Source organism: Protopterus annectens, chromosome 1.part1 (assembly GCF_019279795.1).
Source record: "Protopterus annectens isolate FY-2018-M chromosome 1.part1, PAN1.0, whole genome shotgun sequence".
NCBI classification, from domain to species: Eukaryota; Metazoa; Chordata; order Ceratodontiformes; family Protopteridae; genus Protopterus; species Protopterus annectens.
In genome coordinates, this window is record NC_056726.1 from 209,954,714 (window position 1) to 209,974,504 (window position 19,791).

At 43.5% G+C, this 19,791-nt stretch overlaps 1 protein-coding gene across 4 annotated transcripts in view; it reads left to right on the forward strand.

Annotated features, from left to right (window-relative positions):
• The window catches only part of LOC122804314 (hydroxymethylglutaryl-CoA synthase, cytoplasmic-like), a 270,709-nt gene that overhangs the window by 196,963 nt on the left and 53,955 nt on the right, over positions 1-19,791 (forward strand). The window lies entirely within an intron of this gene.

Sequence of the window (19,791 nt, forward strand, 5' to 3'; positions counted from 1 at the left end):
TTCATTTCCCATGCAGGCAGGGTCTCCCTGAGGACTAATCCCTCCTTTATGCCCAAGGTGGTATCTGGTGATACTTAACCAGTCCGTACACCTACCCACACCTCAAAACAAGGGGGGAGGAATTGTACACTCGCTAGACGTGCACAGACAACTCTGATACTATCTGGACTGTACTAAAACATTCAGAAAAACAGACCAACTACTTGTCAGCTTTGCCCCTGGGGCAGAGGGAAAGCCCATTTCCAAACAAACAGTTTCAAAATGAATATCACACTGTATCCATTTCTGCTACAGACTACATGGGAACCCCCCCCCCCCACACGTCTGTCCGTACCCATTCCACTAGGGCAGCCTCCACTTCCACAGCCTTCCTCAGAGGATTCCCCACCAGGGACATCTTGGAAGCTGCCACCTGGACCTCTGTCCATACCTTTACAAAGCATTACCAGCTACCTCTTTTTTTTCTAAGTCTAGGGCAAGGTTTGCCTCTGCAGTTCTGCAGGACCTTCTGACCCATGCCTAGGAATCTAACCTATCCTTCCACCCCTCTCCTCAGTTTTGGGAATCCTCCCACAGGTGACTACAACAGTGAAACACAAAGAACATAATACAGTTGTGTACACTTACTATAAATGTAGATGTTCGTGTGTATTCACTGTTGCAGTCCTGGTTTCCCTCCCTCCATCCAAAAAATGCAAATAGTAACACCAGCACCACGATGTTCAATAAAAAAACTTCTGTTTATTAATGACAGAAGTTTTTTATTGAGCATCGTGGTGCTGGTGTTACTGTTTGTATTTTTTCCTTTTGACTTGTTTATTGTGACACCTGCTTTATCTAAGAGGTGCAACCCTGTTTATTTGTTCCCTCCATCCATCCCCCATATAGCATCTTCCCCTAGGGGGACATAAGCTTTCCATGGTGGCTTTCAGCCACCAGGACCACTTTTCCTTATTTCCTTGTGCTTCTGATGGGTTAGGGCAAGAAAAATGGATGTAATGACATTGGCTGCCTTGCTTTATAGCACTGACGACCTGACGTCAGACTACAGGCGACTGCAGCAGACGCAAAAAACATTGACTCTGGTATTTAGGCCGGCTTAGGGCTATCGCAGCAGGGATAACCCACAGGTGATGACTGCAACAGTGAATACACTCTCTAACATCAGTGTATACAACTGTACTTTCTCTCCCTTCCTACCAGTGCAAACGGGGGGTACCTCAAGGCTCCATCCCTAGACCTCTTTTATTCAATATCTTTACTAATGACCTATACTCTTCTTGCCCACTCTCTTCTGTCATTCAATACCCTGATGATTCCACAATCATCTCCACCTCAGACAGTATCACCCACCTTCACAGCCTCACCCAAGATTCTTTACACTGTCGAAAAATGGTTAATTGTTGCTTAACCCAAAGAAAACTAAACTTCTCTTTCTCTCTCTAAATCTCTCCACCATCATAAACATACCTTTACTGTCAACCTCCCTTAACATTATCATCTCTGTTGAACCCACAGTAAATGGCTAGGAGTCATTGTTAACAACCAATTAAAGTTTAATGTCCATATTCAGCATTGCATTAAAAAGACACAGCAATAGCTAGACCTCCTATACAGGCATAAAAAAATTCCTCACAAATGTTGCTAGACTGTCTCTTGCACAAGCTTTCTTACTCCCCACCCTACTGTATGCTGCCCTCGTTCTCGCTAACATCCAAAAGAACAAAAATTCGAGGGAACAAGCTGCTAAGCGTAAGGAAAACAGATGATAAAGTAAAATCCACAGTCCGGTAAAACTGTTCCAAAGAAGGCAACAAAAGTCCATGCGCTGTAATATTAGAGCTTTTATTAACCACAAGCACTTTCGGAGAGACTCCTATCTCTCCTTCCTCAGACAAAAATGAAACAACCAGTTGTAGTGTCAAACTCGCTAACATCCAAGCCAATCTTCTGTCTAAGCTGGAACTCACCTAAAATGAAATAGCTAGATTTGCCTTTAACATACCCTACCACTCTCGCCATTGCTTAACTCTGTAAAACCTGCATTGGTTAGAATTTCCTCATCAACTCTTACTACCCCATCTTCTCCTGGCTCACTCTATCTTACATGAACCCTGCTCCTGGCCCTCTTTCTCCACCCTCATGCGGCCTTGTACACTTAATTAAGATCTCCATAGTATCGAACATCTCCTATCAGTATATAAACCCATTAAAAATATTGGTAAACTTCTCTACAGCTACTCCATGGCAAATGCTTGGAGTACATTTCCACTAAGGGTTAGACAGATCCCATACCCAGAATCTTTTAAAAGCACTCTGAAGATACTCTCTGAGTGTCTTGGATATGTTCATGTAATGACCCTATATAATCCATTTTCTTCCCCTCAAATTACTACTGCAGCACCCTTTTTACTACATTCCCCTCTCTGCCTCTGCTCCATAAAGACTGATAGTTAAATGATCCTTCTAGCCTTACAACACCTGACAATAAATTATTGTATGTAGCTCTGCTTACCATTATACATAGCTGTATTTCAAAAAGTTGTTACTTACTCTGAATATCTTTTTACAAGACTTACAATCTACTGACCTTTTTAGCATGTTTTATCTTTCTCTTAGCTGATTTGAAATTTTATAATTGTCTTAGATTTTATTTCTGCTTTTATTGACTACTTTTTTTCATTGTTACTGTTCATGGAGCTTTTCTCCTCTGGCCTCCACTGAAGAGGGGCTTTTTCCCCAGTTGGATTAATCCGGTTAACAAATGTCAAATAAAATAAATAAAATTTCATAACAAATAAGAAAACGGGAAAATACTGAATACCTCTTCACAATAAACACCAGAGTGTCAATCTCAGGAAATATTAAAAAAAATACAATACACATGTAGAGCTTTGCTAAGATGTGTTAGAGCATCTGGAAGCTATAAAACCATTTCAGCACTTCCACCCTTCCAGGGTAACAATTAGTTCACCACTAAGGACAATACAGCAGGTTTCCTAGTACTTGTTTTCATGGATATTGCGTCACTGGCTGCATTCAGACTTGAGATACAATCTTTTTGGCTTATACCAAGTGATTTAATTTCAAACCTTTTTTCCTAAGGTAAGCTGGGCTGAACTTAACCAATTCCCTTCCAGCACCCTTCCAGCATCCTCTGCTAACATGTATACATTTCAGCAGTTACCGCAATACAGCCTGACACACATGTATATTTCTTTTCTGTCCAGCAGGACCCAGTGTTGATACATTTTTAACACAAGCAGCTTTGCAAACACATTCTTAACACAAGCATCTGTACAAATCTGTTTGATATAAAAATGACACATTTCTTTAGAAAACTCCAGCTAGCTATGCTGGCGTATGCTACACATCCACTGCCCTACTCTTGGCATAGCTAGCACTACCTCACATTATCACAGACCCTTAGTAATTCATTGGACAGGATGGGATGTTTTAACTATGTATGATAGCTAATTCATCATCCTTGAAGGTATTTAGAGCTCTGTTGACTGGGTTTGTCTTAAGTAGGGTCCTGTTTATGTAGTAATCAGTAGGATAGATTTGTTCCCCAAAGGCTACTACACTACATTGTTTGGCATTAAACTTAAGGCCATGATCAATACAATACATATTCATTCTGATAAGCCCCTCTTATGGATATGAATATTCACGGGGAAGTCAGTAATATTTCCCAGTTTAGCCATTGGTACATTTGGTTAGCTGTAAATTTGACATATGCTTTCATATCATAGACATAGCTGTCAAAAAGAAGGGGACCCGGAACAGAACCCTGAGGGACATCACTTTCCTCCATAGGATGTCATTGCAAGCTTCTTTCCCACCAGCATGAAAGGTTGCTAACACCTCCTGTACTGTCAAGCCTTCTTTTCTTTTTTGCCACATACATTAACCCACCCACGTTGGATAATTTGCTGGTGAGTTTCTAATCAGACATCTCAGTAGTCTTTGTTAAAGAATGTTTATGAATTATGAATGGCTTTGGTGTTGCACAGCACATAGATTCTCCTTTGCATTTTCATGGACATACTGTGAACCTTGTTTTTCCAGATCTGTTTCTAATTTGCAAGTTCATCCAGTTACTTAATCTAACCTCTCTACTTAATGTTTACTTTTAACACTGCAATCTGACATTCTCCAGAGGTTTGTCTTGTTTCATGTAGGGGGATTGTTCTGCTGTTCTAGAACTATTTGTGCTATACCTTCATGACACTGAGCTTGTTCTTGCATATGATTCTTTATTGACCATGTTGCCCCTGCCCAGCTATGTCCATTTAACTGAGCTGCAAGTGAGCCATGGTTTAATTCTTTCCTTCAATCCCTAAGAAATACTTGTCGCAGATTTAGGAATAGGTGGCATCAAACTGGTCATGCTCTTTATAACATTTCTCTATATATAACTCTGAAGTCTGTTCTAAATCTGTTGCCCAGGCAGCTAACAGGCCAGAGACCATGATTTTAAATGTTTGTTTATAATGGCTAAAAGAATGGCAAAGGTGTTGCCAAAACTGATGTATCTGGATCAGTGAGGTTTTCCGGAGGGTAGGCAAACATTTCACAACATTAATAGAACCGTGATGATCCAGAAGGAAGCAGAATGTAAGAAAATACCACTGTTGGTGGGTATTGATGCAGAGAAAGCATTCAACAGAGTAAGCTGGGATTTTATGCGTAGGGCAATAGAAGCATTTCCATTTCCTGACGCAGTAATAAGGTTAACTAGGAGGCTATATGAGGGATTGGAGGAAAACCATTAAAGTGAGTGTGGGGTTCCTGTCCCAAGTTCTCAGGAACCAGGCAGGGTGTTCTTTAACCCTTTAATTTGCATTAAACGGAAAGGTACCATTCAAACCAAAACGATAGGCTGCCCTATTTCTGCAGTTGCTAACCTTTTCACTGATTGTTTTCTGTTTGGCAACTGTTGCTCCTCCCGGAAGGTGTAACCCGCTCCGTTCACCCTTCGGGCTCGCTCCGCTCCCCTACCCCCAAATCTTACCCGCCCCAACACCTGTACTTTTATACATCCCCTGATTCCTCCCCACCCTGCACCTCTCCAATCACAACACACCTAAGCCAAATCCCACCCACCTGCAGATGTACATCTCCCCAAACATCCACCCAACCTACAATGCTCTACATAACATCTCTTCCTTTAACCCTATTTGCCCTACTAATCTCTCTCTTATCTCGCACTTTTTCCCAAACCTTGTCATAACTCTCACACAGACTCCACTACATCTTACCATCAACCTCACTTCCCATCCTACTCATCCATCTCACATGAACTCTTTACCTCTAACCCAGTCTGTTTCTTCAAACCAAAACTGCTCCCAACCCAACCCCCTGTGTACTCCTCTCTTAAATGTGGTACCAGAAAATCACTACTCTCACACAACCCAGGCTACCCTTGCCCAACACACTGCCTCACTTTTCTAATCCACCACATCTCTGTCACTAGCCGGCGACATCCAACCCAACCCCGGACCCATCTCAAACATCAGTCTCACCAAACCCTCCACTTAACCCACAAACTCAAAATCCATTTGCCTTACAGCACTTAATGCACAAAGCCTAAAAAACAAAATCCCTAACCTCCATGCCTGGCTCTCCTATTACCACCCCGACAATACCGCAGTTTCTGAAACCTGGCTGAAAACCTATATAAAAGATAGCAAAATCCTTCCACCAGGTTTCCAAATCATTTGCAACAACAGAGCCCACAAAAAAGGAGGTGGAGTAGCAGTAATATACCCCATCTCCCATACCATAATTCCCTACTCCAATAAAATACCAACATTTGCCAACACTGAAATTTATAATAGGTTTACTAGAAATAAACAACCACAAGTCCATATGTATCGCTGACCTCTATATTCCCCCTGGTGATAATATCAAAACTCTTGAAAACATCCTGTCCTGGCTCTCCTCCAATATAAAAATGAAACCTATAATACTCTGTGATACCAACATCAACTGGAATACTATAAACTCTGAACCCCTGTCACACAAAACCAATCCCTGCCCATATTGAAAGATACTAAACTAGTTTAGTTTTGCATCAAAGGGACAAAGAATGGAAACGGTATCAAAAACAAAAACCCTAACACCCTCCTAGAGTTTAAGCAACTACGAAACTCCGTAAAAAAACTTATAGACCGCAAAGCCCACTACTCCAAACTCCAGTACTTACACTCAACAAATCCCAAAAAATTCTGGGACTCCATCTCATTCATGCTGCATCCTGGCAACAAAGAAAACCCCTGCCCAGACCCCAACCTCTTCAACCTTGAAACAGCCAGCCATTTCAACTAATTCTTCATAGACTGCATAGCTAAACTATCAGCCTCCTTCTCACCCTCCCTTCTCCATCACCACCCCCCCTTGCCCCAACCACCACCCCAATCCTCAACCTTCCTCCACATCCTTCTGCCTCAAGCCCATCCCCACAAGCACTATAAAAAGACCTCCTCAAACTCAAACCCTGTTGCAATGCACCCGACAACCTTCCACCCACCTTCCTCAAACAATCTGCAGACAGCATTGCCTATCCCATCTCTAATCTCATAAATAGATCCATACAAGAATCGTACATCCCTTTATCTGGCGCCATGCTTACATCATCCCCCTCCATAAAGGTGGTAAAAATACTGATACCACCAACTTCAGACCTATTGCCATCCTTTCCCTTCTTAATAAAAATACGAGAGTAAACAATACAAACACAACTTATGGCACACCTAACACTAAACAATCTCCTCTCCCCTACCCAACACGGCTTCCGCCCTGGCCACAGCACCATAACTGCCCTTCTTTTTTTTTTCTTGAAACCATAAACCTTGAACGCGACTCAGGCAAGTTCGTATCCACACTGTTCCTAGATCTGTAAAAGGCCTTTGACATCATCTCACACGCCCTACTTATACACCAACTATCCACCCTACACCTCTCTCCCACCACCATCGCCTGGTTTTCCATCTACTTGTCCAACTGCCAACAAACTGCCCAATGGAAAACTTCAACCTTCCCTTCCTTCCCACACCCACAGGTGTCCCACAAGGTTCTGTTCTTGGTCCTCTTCTCTTCAACCTGTTCATTAACAGCTTTCACCAATCCTTCGAGGCCATGCGGACTGCGCTGGCCAGATCTTCAGCTACATCAGGCGGATCGGTCACTGTCCCCCACCACTCCGGTGAGAGCCTCTGGTCACCACCTATCCATGGACAGCAGAGCACCAAGGCCTAGGAATACCCCCACGAGTGGTCCCCAACTTTGAGGGCCCTTCAGAGTTCGTGCCTGAGGAGCCCCCTAGAAAGAAAACATGCAAGAGGAAGCACACAGACTCCCAGGACGAGTCCCTTACCTCTGATACTGACCTCGAGGAATCTGAGGGGTCCCCCAAGTCATCCTCTGAGGTTTCCTTCTCCGATATCCTGGAGATACTGAAGCAAAGAGGTGACTGGCCTTCCAAAGCCCCTTCCGAGGAGGAGTCTGTCTTCCTTAAGGCCTTTGGTGCTCAGCCGTCTGCCTCTTGGGTGTCTCCACCCTTTGACAAGCTCCTTGATTTAATTTGTTGAAGGGTGTGGGAAAACCAATGTTTCTTTCTGCTCCCCAGGGTAAGGAGTTCTTGTCCAAAGGAGTCCCTGTAGATGCCATGGTGGTGGATGGCCACTCGGAAGGAAGTAGCAGAGACCTCTTCCTCTGTCCATCCTCCTAACAAGGAGTATAGGACCATGGACCGTTACAGGAAGCATACCCTCTGATCAGCAACCTTTACCTTACGGTCGCTGAACTATCTGTCCCATTTCACTCTGCTCCAGAGAGATCTCCTCAAGGAGTTAGGAGATATCTTGCGGGTAATGTCCCTGAGGCAGTGGCCCAGACGGTTAACGCCCAGGTGTCTACCCTCAATTCCATTGTCAACTCCTCTATGCGGCTTATTTCATATGCAGCCGAGGGAGCGAGTAGGGTAGCAAGCTCATGCGGCACCCTTAGATGGCAAGCCTGGCTGCGCCTTTGTCACTTTGCGGAGGCCTTCAAGTCTTCCTTCACTGACGCCCCCTTTGATGGTTCTTCTTTGTTCGGAACCAAAGTGAAAGACACCCTCACCAGGTGCGAGTAAGAGGGAAAGACCCTGTCTGCCACAGGGGGGGTCCATTTTTCCCTACCTTCTGGGCCTTAACCCAAGGCCCAGCGGGGTGGGAAGATATGGTTCAAGAAGGTTTTTTTCCTGCCGCACAAGGTGAGTCCCCCTCCAGAGGTAGAGGATGGGGAGGTTATTCAGGGAGACACTGCACTAGAGGTAGAGGGGGGCCCCCGCAATTCAGGAGACCGCAATTCCTTTTGCGGCTCCCCCTACTCTCGTTCCTGAGGGAGTTTCCCTTGCTCTCAAAGGTGATTCAGAAAGCGCATTCCTTGGGAAGCAGAATGATTCTGATTGCTCCACACTGGCCTCATCAAGTCTGGTTCCCTTTTCTTCAACCATACATTGTGGACACTCCTTGGATTCTGGACCCTCAACCAGATTTACTGACACACATGTCCGGACAGTTCCACCCATCTATGACCCTCCGGTTGACAGCCTGGCTACTCCACTTCCGTCGTTAGTTAGGCTTCATACCGGAAGTGGTTCACATTTTCTTCCTCTCATAAGCCATCTACTAGGAAGATTTATTCCAGCAAATGGAAGAGGTTTTCTATTTGGGAGCATACCCGAGGGATTGATCCTTACACAGCTTCAATTGCTTCAGTCTTGGAGTTTTTGTCTATGCTTTTCCATCAGGGTTCCGCATCAGCTACCATCAAAGTTCAATTGGCTGCGATCTCTAATTTTCATGTGGCGAATGAGCCTAGTCTCATGGCCCATAGACTCTGCAAGGCATTCCTGAAGGGTACTCTGTTACTCCGTCCCCCGGTCTCCGAACCTATCATGCCCTGGGATCTCAATTATGTTCTACAAGCCCTTTCTTCACCACCTTTCGAGCCTGCAGCTACCTGTGAATTGAAATTCTTGACCTGGAAAACCGCCTTCTTAACAGCAATCACTTCAGCAAGGCGAGTTTCAGAAATTCAAGCTCTCCATCAAACCTCCATACTTAATCTTCCATAAGGACAGGGTTTCTCATACACCAAACCTTTCTTTTCTTCCTAAAGTAGCTTCCGTGTCTAATCTTAATCAATCCATTGAGTTGCCTGTATTCTTTCCTCAATTTTCAAACAACCTCAATTGGATGTACACAGACAGTTACGCTTCTATCTGCACCGTACAAAAGATACCCGGAAGTCGGATCAACTAGTCTCCTTTTCAGAAAACAAAATTGGGTCCAAGGTCACCATATCCAGATGAATATCTAGTTGCATATCTTTCACCTACCAAACGGGAGGAAAAGATCTGCCATTTCCAGTCAAGGCTCACTGTCTACTCGGGGTGTTTTTACTTCTACAGCCTATCAGGCCAGATTGTCAATGGATGATATATGTGCTGCAGCTACTTGGGCTTCTCCTCGCACATTTGTTTCTCATTACAAATTGGACGTGGTTTCTAGGGGCAGGTCATCCTTTGGCTCCACAGTTCTCAGGAGTATTTTCCTGTGAGCCACCCAGGATGTAGGTGCTAGGGATGCTGTCCCACAGGTAAGAATGCAGGCGAGGTAGGACTACTTAACATCAGGAAGTTATGTACTCACCATAACGTTCGATGTATGTATTCCATCTCGCCTCACATTCTTACTTACCCATCCACCTTCCCCCTTCCTGGAGGATCTGGAGGTTAGGTTGTTATTTACAGAGTTCCCTTTACTTTAGCTTATTCTTTTTATCTGGATGTTGTGTATGCATGGGGTATGAATGTGTATTGCAGCAAACTAGATCTGGGGATATGGAGCAGTGCACCATGGGATGCCTGCTTAGCCCAGCCAATAGAGGACTTCGAGCTAGAAAAGTTTGGCCAAGTCGGAGCAGATATTCGGCTCCGAACCCACGGGTAAGAATGTGAGGCGAGATGGACTACATACATCGAACGTTATGGTGAGTACATTTTTTTCCCCTACCAAAAACTCCATTGACAAATCCACATTCACATTATTGATGAAGAACTAAAATTTGACACCCACATCCACTCCGCAATCAAGAAAATCCACCAAAGGTTAGGTCTCCTCTACAGGCACAACTGCTTTCTAAGCCCCTCTACCCATCAAACTCTTGCATCCACCTTCCTACTCCCCTCCCTTATGTATGGTACCCCTCTTTTCACCAATCTCCATATTGACCTTCGGTCCAAATTTGAATCCTGCTACCACAAGCCCTCCAAATTTGCAACCAATTCAAAAAACTCATCCCATCACTGCCACTCCCTCCTCACCCTCAACTGGCTTGAACTTACCCAACTACCGCAGTTACCTACAACTCACCATTGCCCACAAGCTCATCTTTAAGCCTACCAACTGCCCAGCTCTCGCTACTTCCTTAAAACCTTACATTCCCAACTGCTCACTCAGATCCAAAAACCAAAATCGCCTTCAGGTCCACAAACCTGCACGACCTCGTGGCCATCTACTGCTGTCCCTCTTCTTAGCTAAACAGTGGAACTCTCTCCCCACACACCCTACGCAACCTGCCTAACCATACAAATTTCAAATCTCAGCTACTCTCTCATCTTTCTTCTAAACGGGAATGCCCTTGCCACGCTCCAACTTAACCCCCTCCTTCCCTTATTCCACCTTGCACTGACTCATCCAGCTACATCTACTATTACTTCATCCCACCCAAAATGATCCCTCCCCTACTAAAAACTAATTTTCTCTCTAATATCTATTGTACTATACTCTCCAATCTCAAATATACTATTACCCTCTCCATGCATATTTTCCTAACCTTCTAATGGCTAGTAGCTATATATTTTGAAATGTTAAACCTACAGTTGTGTTTATAACAAAAATATTCACTTTATGTAAATGTTGAAATTTCTGTATTGAATTATGTTTTCATTTTTGTAACATTGTGACAAGCCAGTTGCAAATATCATGGTGCTTATCTGTAAATGTTTAATTAGCTGTATGAACTATGTCCTTTTGTAACGTGAAATGTAACTTGCATTTATTGTGGAGCTTTTCTCTCCTGGCCTCCACTGAAAACGGACTCTTCTTGGCCCAGTGGACTTCCCCGGTCATCAAACTTAAATAAAATATATATATTTAGAACCACTTACAAAGAATATAGGAGACTTAAAAATTCAAGGATATAAGTGGTATAGTACCTACATGCATACATATACACATTTCAAGAATGGACATTAATGCCCTTCTGGCCTGCCAGTATATAAAAACAGTTGTTCCCATAATAAGTGTCCAAGCTGTTGGGAAAAATATCTAAACTGGTACTCTAATGTAATTTGGAAGTCTATTCCATGCATCAGCTACTCCTGTAAGAGAACCAATTAATACATGTCTCACTCTTGTGTTGTCCGATTCTCTACTACTTTTTGATAACCCCAAACATTCACAGAGGTTTTTGTCTCTAAATGTCCTATATACCTGAATATGGTCTCCTCTAAAATATCTATATGAAACATTGTACAAGTTCAGATATTTTAGTCTTTCATGATAACTTAAAATTTCACATCCACAGACGCCCCGGTATATTCCCTCTGTACTTTTTTCAGTTTATTCATGCTTGTTTTCTTACAAGGTTTTCATATTGTTCCATACTTTGGGTCTAGTGTAACTAACAAACAAAGACTTCATCATTTTTGATTCCTTAGACTTGATAAATCTTTATATAACCTATAATTATATAAATATCATTAACCAATTGGTTGATATGATTAGAAAAATTCAAAGCTGGATCTACTCGTATACCCAGGTCTTTAAATGAATCTACAGTTTCAATCACTGTGTGCTGTGATAAATATTCACCTTTCAGTTTGTCTCCCAAGACTCGTCCTTAGTTTTTGAAGTAATTATCAGCATAGTAATTGTCCTGTACCCAAATGGTCAATTTAGTAAAGTTCTTTTCAGGCTGCACTGTGTTAACACATGTAATCAGTTTACCCATTTTCAAGTCATCTGCGTACAGATTCCAGAACACTTCTGTTGAAAAAAATTAATCTATCTAAACATGTATATGCCCTGGATAGGGCCCTACGGAGCACCCTGACTGTAACCTCAGATTTCACTTGTAACCTCAAATTTCAGTTGTCCAATTGTGGCATACTTACCATGTCCTATTTGTAAGCCGTGCAGCTGTCCATGTTATCAAGAGTACTTCAGTACCTAAGATCAGTGGCTGGTAATCAAGAAATGTAGCATTATTTGCAGATTATTTTTTGTACCTGATAAAACCAGAAAAGGGCATTTCTATATAATTTGGAAGTCTGTTGGATCCTTCAGTGAGCAATGTTAATCTGCAGTTCTGTGCACTTATCATGGGTATATCCTCGAGCAAAATCCCTGGAAACAATACCCATTGCCTCTAAGGCTGTCTCGTGAACGTTATGGAGCCTCATTGTCCTCAGCAGTTGACCTTTAACTACATTTGTGGCTACATGCCTAGGGTGCATGCTAGCTTTGTGTAAGATATTTTTCTTGCAAGATTTCTTATAAATCTTTGTAGCAACATTCCCCAGAGCATCTTTACTAACTGTAACGTCTGCAAAATCTATAGACTGTTTCAAGAAGTTCAAAGTAAAATGCAGGAAGGTAGTTGTAGCGTTCAAATAATTTGCAAAGGAAATCAGGCTCTTAGGAGTACCCTTCCAAACAAGAAAGACCTTGATGAAATGTCTGTAGTAGCTGATGTTCTGAACAAAAGTATTGTCATATATAGTTGTGCTCCCATTATGCCAATATGAGATTTGCATACGAACTGGCACACACTGTACCCACTGCCATTCCTATACGTTGCAAGTAAAACTGTATCTCAGAAATAAATACATTATTTTCTAAGATCAAGCAACATGCATACTAGCATCACCTTATTAAGGGAAAGATCACTGCAGCATGAGAGAAGTTCTAACATTATCAATGCCCAAATCATTGGGTATAACAGTGAAAAGTAAGACTAGGTCAAGGGTAACAAAGCAGTCTATTCATTTCAAGATCTTTACATGATGTAGATGCCTGGTATAAAGAACTTTTGTATTCTTCAAAACGCTCTGAATACCATCTAATATAGGTTGAATCATCATCTCAACAAATAGAGAGCAACTCTGCCACCTACCCACGGCTAGAAGCAGTTGGGTACATGGATAGATCTCTCAAGTTCTTTTGTATCTTGGGTAAACCGTAAAGAATTGGAATAATCGGATGTTCATTGAAAAAGTATTCATATATGTCTAACGATATCAGTCCAGACCCGAAGATCATACACATAAGTCAACCTTTTTAATCAAGTCTTCAGCTTGATATTTATGTAATGCATATATGTGTCATCATCTTGCAACATCCCATTCATTTTACTCAAGTAATGCTGCTTATCCATCAGGACAATACCCCCTTCTTTATCTGCAGGACATATCACAAGATGTAAAGTTTCACTTAATGTTTTCAGAGCTTTGAATAGTGCTAACTATATGACTTGTATACTACTTTAAGCAGCAGTCTGTAGTCAGCATATATTAAGAGCCAAGTGTAATTTATCTTAATGACCTTTATGTTCATAGGAGCTTTTCTCACCAGGACCCTCTGAAAATAGTAATTTCCCAGTAGAGTTAACCCAGTCAACAAACTAAATAAATTAAATGATGTATTTTGTCACATTGGTATTTGATGACCACACGGGAGACTCCTTCAGTTTGCTGTGTATGGTCATTGCTGCCATTTGAGGCTGCCCTTACCTAGGTGTCTGTGGTAGCAGATTCCTTGCATAAGACTCTCTGTGATGTCCTTCAAGGATGCATCTGCAGTCCTTACAAATGGGTTGTCCTGTCTTCAGGCAGCCCTTCGGTCGGCCGGATTCCAAAGTCTGGGTCTGGCCTCGGCTGATGTCGCACTTCACCCGACGTCATAGCTGCAGTTATTCGGGTATAAAGGGATCAGCCGACGCCATCTTCCTCAGTCTTTCTTGCCGCGTGGCGCCCGAAGCAGAAGCTGTTCGCAAGTGCCGGTCGGTCAGAACCAGAGATTACTACTACCAAAGACTTCTAAAAAGCTAAGTACCCCGTTGGGGACTCTTTCTTGCCTCAGCCGATGTCAGAAAAAGTGAATAACTGTTTAACTTGTGGGAAACAAATACCTCATAAAGATTTCCACTCTTACTGCTTACCTTGTTTAGGCCCAGACCACGACGTAGCAGCTTGTCTAGCCTGTGCTTCTTTCAACCGACGGACGCTTAGACGTCGGTCGGAATTTGCTGAGGAGTTTTTCGGCTCCGCTTTTGCTTACATTATGCCGTCGGATCCTCCGACTACGCAAATTTCTAAAGCGCAAGGAAAAGGACCGACACTCGCGGTCCGCGGTTTCGGCCGAAACCACGGTTAAGCCAACTGCGAGTGTCTCGGTTTCGGCTGAAACCGAGTCCACGGTTCTTCCTTCGGCCGAAAGCTTACCTCCTACCGAGGCCTCATCCAGCATGGTTGAATCTGCTACTGAAATCCCACCCGCTCTTGCAGGTTCTCAGGATTTATCTGATACTATCCCTTTGGATACTTCTACCCCTGCACATGGAGCTGCTAGGCCACCTGCATCCATGTCGATTAAGGCCTTTGCCAGGGCTAAAGCAGCAAAATCTGCCAAAACTGTGCCTGCTAAGACCCCCTCTCACAGGCCTAGCTCTAGTTCACAAATGCTTAGTCTAGCAGAGGATCTCATTTCTTTGATCCGGGGATCCCAACCACTCCCAGACAGGGCCTCTCACCCACCTCCAGAGAAGAGGCCTAGAGTAGAGCTCCCTGAGCCAGTTTCTTCAGATGACTCCTCTGATGAATCAGATAACTCTAACCCTCCAGAGGGCCCTTTTTCTCCTTACGAAGACTCTGATGCTGAAGAGTCCATTCCTTCTGCCTCTCCGCCTGAGGAATTTTCCTTTGGGGAAACCTTGCATGCTATGAGGGAACAATTTCAATGGCAGGGCCAGGATTTTTCAGACTCTAGGAAAAGGCTTAGAACCTTTTTGCATTTGCCACAGCATAGGCCTTTAGCCATTCCTCCAGTACTTACTGTGGTGGATGATGCATTTAATGATGTTTGTACTGCTCCCGATTCTCTTCCTCCGGCCCCTGCTAAGCCCGATAGGTACTACAGGGTTCCGGACACACATTATCATTTGTATAAGGCCCCTTTTGCAGATCCCGAAACTATCTCCCAGGGACCCAAGGCTGTAGCAGCTACCTCTGCCAAAAACCCCCTCCCCTCTGAAAGGGAATCTAGGGCCTTAGAGAGATGGGGTAAAAAAGTTTACACTTCTGCTACTCTTTCAGCTAGGGCCTTGAACTGTCAATTCCACATGATTCAGTATCAGGAATTTGTTAGACCAGTTAACTAAAAAACTGTCCTTGGATGAACCATTAGACAAAAAATCTGTTCAGGAAATGGTACATAACATTCAGCAGGTCAGTAATCATTCTTTAAAATGCGGCTATGATGCACTGGAGGCTTCCTTTAGATCAGCCATGACTGGTACAGTGATCAGAAGACATGCATGGTTAAAAGAGCAGTCCTTACCAGACCATGTTAAATCAAAGCTCCTAGATGCTCCCATGGATAAGCTCAATCTGTTTTGGCTCCCCTGCACAGCAGGTGCTGAAGAAGGTGGAAGAGAAAGCAAAATCTGTCCAGACAGTCAAGGATTTCTTGCAGGTCCAGCCTCCAAGGTTTAGCAGGAACTGGCCTTCCAAGAATTGGTCCTTTCCAGACACCTCCAGAGCTCAGAGAGGCAGGAATAGGCGCTCAAGAGGCAGGGGTCAATCCAGAGGTGCCTACGGGGGACGTCAGTGGCAGGCTAACAACCAGCGAGGTACAGCCACAGATCCAGCCACCACCACTTCCACAGGACAATCACAGTGACTTGGCTCTGGCACCGCCTACCAGGGAACAACTAGAAGCACCCTTAGGCGGGAAGCTAGCCTTATTTTCAGTAAACTGGCATTACATCACAGGAGACAAATGGATTTTACAGACAATAGACCAAGGTTACAGGTTTCACTTCCATACTCTACCAAGGAAGAGAGGAATGCCAAACCTACCTCCAAATCAGAAGACAGAAGCTCTAAAACAGATAACTCACTTACTAAGGATGAGAGCTGTAGAAAAGGTACCATCTATGGAACAAGGGCAAGGATTTTACTCCAGACTCTTCCTGGTACCAAGAAAAGAAAACCAATGAAGACCTATTCTCGACCTGTCCGCTTTAAACACATACCTCATTGTTCCAAAATTCAAAATGCTGACCCTACAGCAACTTCTTCCCATGCTGGGCAAGGAGTCTTGGCTGGTAACTCTAGATCTCAAGGAGGCATAACTGCACGTCCCCATACGACCAAATTGCAGAAGATACCTCAGATTTCTTGCAGGATCAGAGCATTATCAATTCTCAGCATTGCCCTTTGGCTTATCTACTGCGCCCAGAGTATTCACGAAATGCCTGGCATCAGTAATTGTTCATTGCAAGCTTCAGGGAATTCAAATCTACCCTTACCTGGACAACTGCCTGTTACAAGCGGACAACAAAAACAAATTTAACAAAAGACTTGAAAAGGGTCATTCATCTACTGCAAGCCCTGGGATACACAGTCAATATGAAAAAGTCAAGGCTGATACCATCCCAAAGGATAACCTTCTTGGGTGCAGAGCTGGACACATCAAAACAAATGGCATTCCTAACAGTAGAAAAACAGGAGCAACTCCCTCTCTACTTCATGGCATTAACAAAGCAGAACCAGCTAACAGCAAGAAAAGTCCTGCAAGCCCTGGGTTACATGGCATCCTGCATAATATTGATTCCACATGCCAGACTACATACGAGAAAGTTACAGTGGTACCTAAGGAATTTATGGTCTCAGCACAAGCACAGCCTAGAAACCCAAATTCCAATAATTCCATGCCTGAAGCAATAATTCCAATGGTGGGCTCAGGCCTGTCAATCAAACAAAGGACTGCCCTTCCACAGCACTCAACCAAGCCAGACCATCACAACGGACGCCTCAGACCTCGGTTGGGGGGCGCACATGCTGGACAAGTGCATACAAGGCTTATGGACTCAAGACCAGCTGCACCTACACATAAATCAAAAGGAAATGCTGGCAGTAAAACTGGCAATTCAGACATTCAGACCATTTCTTCGACAGGGTCAACTGTTGATAAGGACTAACAACACCACAGTTATGTGGTACATCAACAAACAGGGAGGCACACATTCATACCCTCTATGCCGGATGGCAATGGACCTCTGAAATGTGGCCCTGAGCTTCAACATTCAGTTACAAGCAATTTTTGTGCCAGGAAAAGAAAATATACTCGCAGACATCCTAAGCAGAACTACCACGGATGCCCACGAATGGATGCTGCATCCGGACATCTTCAAAACCATTACAGGGAAATGGGGACTACCAGAAATTTATTTGCATCCCCACACAATCACCAACTGAAAAAATTCTGCACGAGGACGTACCACCCACTTGCTTGGAAAGTGGACTCCCTATCTTTCAGTTGGAAAAACCTGACAGCATATGCATTCCCACCTCTTCCTTTGATGCACAAGGTGCTATTGAAGATCAAAGAAGACCGTCCAAGGATCATCCTGATAGCTCCAGACTGGCCAAGGCAACATTGGTACCCATTACTGAGGAGTATGTCTCGGGAACAAATATGGCCTCTGCCCCTAGTTCCCTTACTGTTAACACAGAACAACTTCAAAACCCTGCATCCAAACCTGAAAACACTGCAGCTGGCTGCCTGGAACATTGCATAAGACCAAATAACCCAGCTTTATCTCAGAGGGTTAAAGACATTATCTTGGAGGCTCGCAGGCCCTCAACAAGAAAAAATTATTCAGCAAAATGGAAAAGATATCTCATTTGGAGTACTGCAAAAGGAGAAAATGTGTCACTGGTAAACATAGCTAACATCCTGGAATACTTGGCAGAGCTCTTCCACAATGGCCTGTCCTATTCTTCCATTAAGATTCATGCATCAGCTATTTCAGCAGAATACAACTTGGATCCTCCAGTCTTCTCACACCCTCTGCTCAGGCAGTTTCTGAGAGTAATTAAAAATGTAAAACCACCTAGGAAGCCACCATTGCCAGCATGGGACTTGAACTTTGTGCTAGAAAAGTTGACACTCCCTCCTTTCGAGCCAGCAGCAACAGCAGAATTACAGTACTTATCATGGAAAACTGCTTTCCTGCTTGCAATCACTTCAGCAAGAAGGGTTTCTGAACTACAGGCATTAATGGCAGTACAGCCCTTCCTGATCTTCCATCAAGATAGTGTCCATGAGAACTAATCCTACTTTTATGCCAAAGGTGGTCTCCAGAGTATCTTTAAACCAGGCTATCCACCTGCCTACATTCTTCCCCAGCCCACAGAACAGGGGAGAAAGACTGTTGCATACCTTGGATGTACATAGACAATTACGTTACTACCTGGACAGGACCAAGAGCAATAGAAAAACTGACCAGCTACTGGTAGCATATGCAACAGGAATGGAAGGAAAAGCAATTTCAAAACAGACAATCTCTAAGTGGATAGGAAATTGCATTAGATTTTGTTACTCCTACCATGGGAAGAAAACTCCAGAAAACATCAGACCTCACTCTACAAGGGCTACAGCCACTACCACAGCTTTTTTACGAGGAGTGGCTACCAAAGACATTTTAGAGGCTGCTACTTGGAGCTCCATGCATACATTTGCCAAGCATTATAATTTACCCTTATACTCCAGATCCCGAGCAGGTTTTGCCACTGCTGTTTTGCAAGGGATCTTAACTACCATAATCTTATTACTCCTCCTCCCCCAGTTTAGCTATGGTATTCTACCCATTTGTAAGGACTGCAGATGCATCCTTGAAGGACATAGTACAGTTTTGTACCTACCATAAATGTAGATGTCCGATAGGCATGCATCTGCAGTCAGGATTACCCTCCCTCCTTCCCCTCTGAGGTACTCCTAGGGTATTTACCCATCTTCTAGCTAGCTGGGGGAATCTATTATGGTGTATTTGTTTGTATATATGTATATACATGTTTATTTTTATTTGCTCTCTCTTATTTGGAAACTTTTGCAATTATCCAAATTTAGCCTTCCTAGAGGGCACCTGGCATCTGGGGCAAGAAACACTGAGGAAGATGGCGTCTGCTGATCCCTTTATACCCGAATAACTGCAGCTATGACGTCGGGTGAAGTGCGACATCAGCCGAGGCCAGACCCAGACTTTGGAATCCGGCCGACCGAAGGGCTGCCTGATAACAGGACAACCCATTTGTAAGGACTGCAGATGCATGCCTATCGGACATCTACATTTATGGTAGGTACAAAACTGTACTTTCCATTACTTGGACAACTGGTTGTTAATAGCCCCAGTCAAAGACTCCCTGGAAATGCCCATGCAGTGAACACTTGCACGGCTGCATTCTGTGGTGAATGACCATAAACTAAGGGAAATTTTAATTTTTTTCCAAAAATCTTTATTAAATTTACACATATGACAAAAGCAATCATACATTTATATAAATGGAAAGCATACAAAATGATATCACTTTAGTTGCAAACCATTTACATCGGACACCAGTGATACAACTGTAGTAAACATTATACATCACTTATAAACCCATCCAGTCAT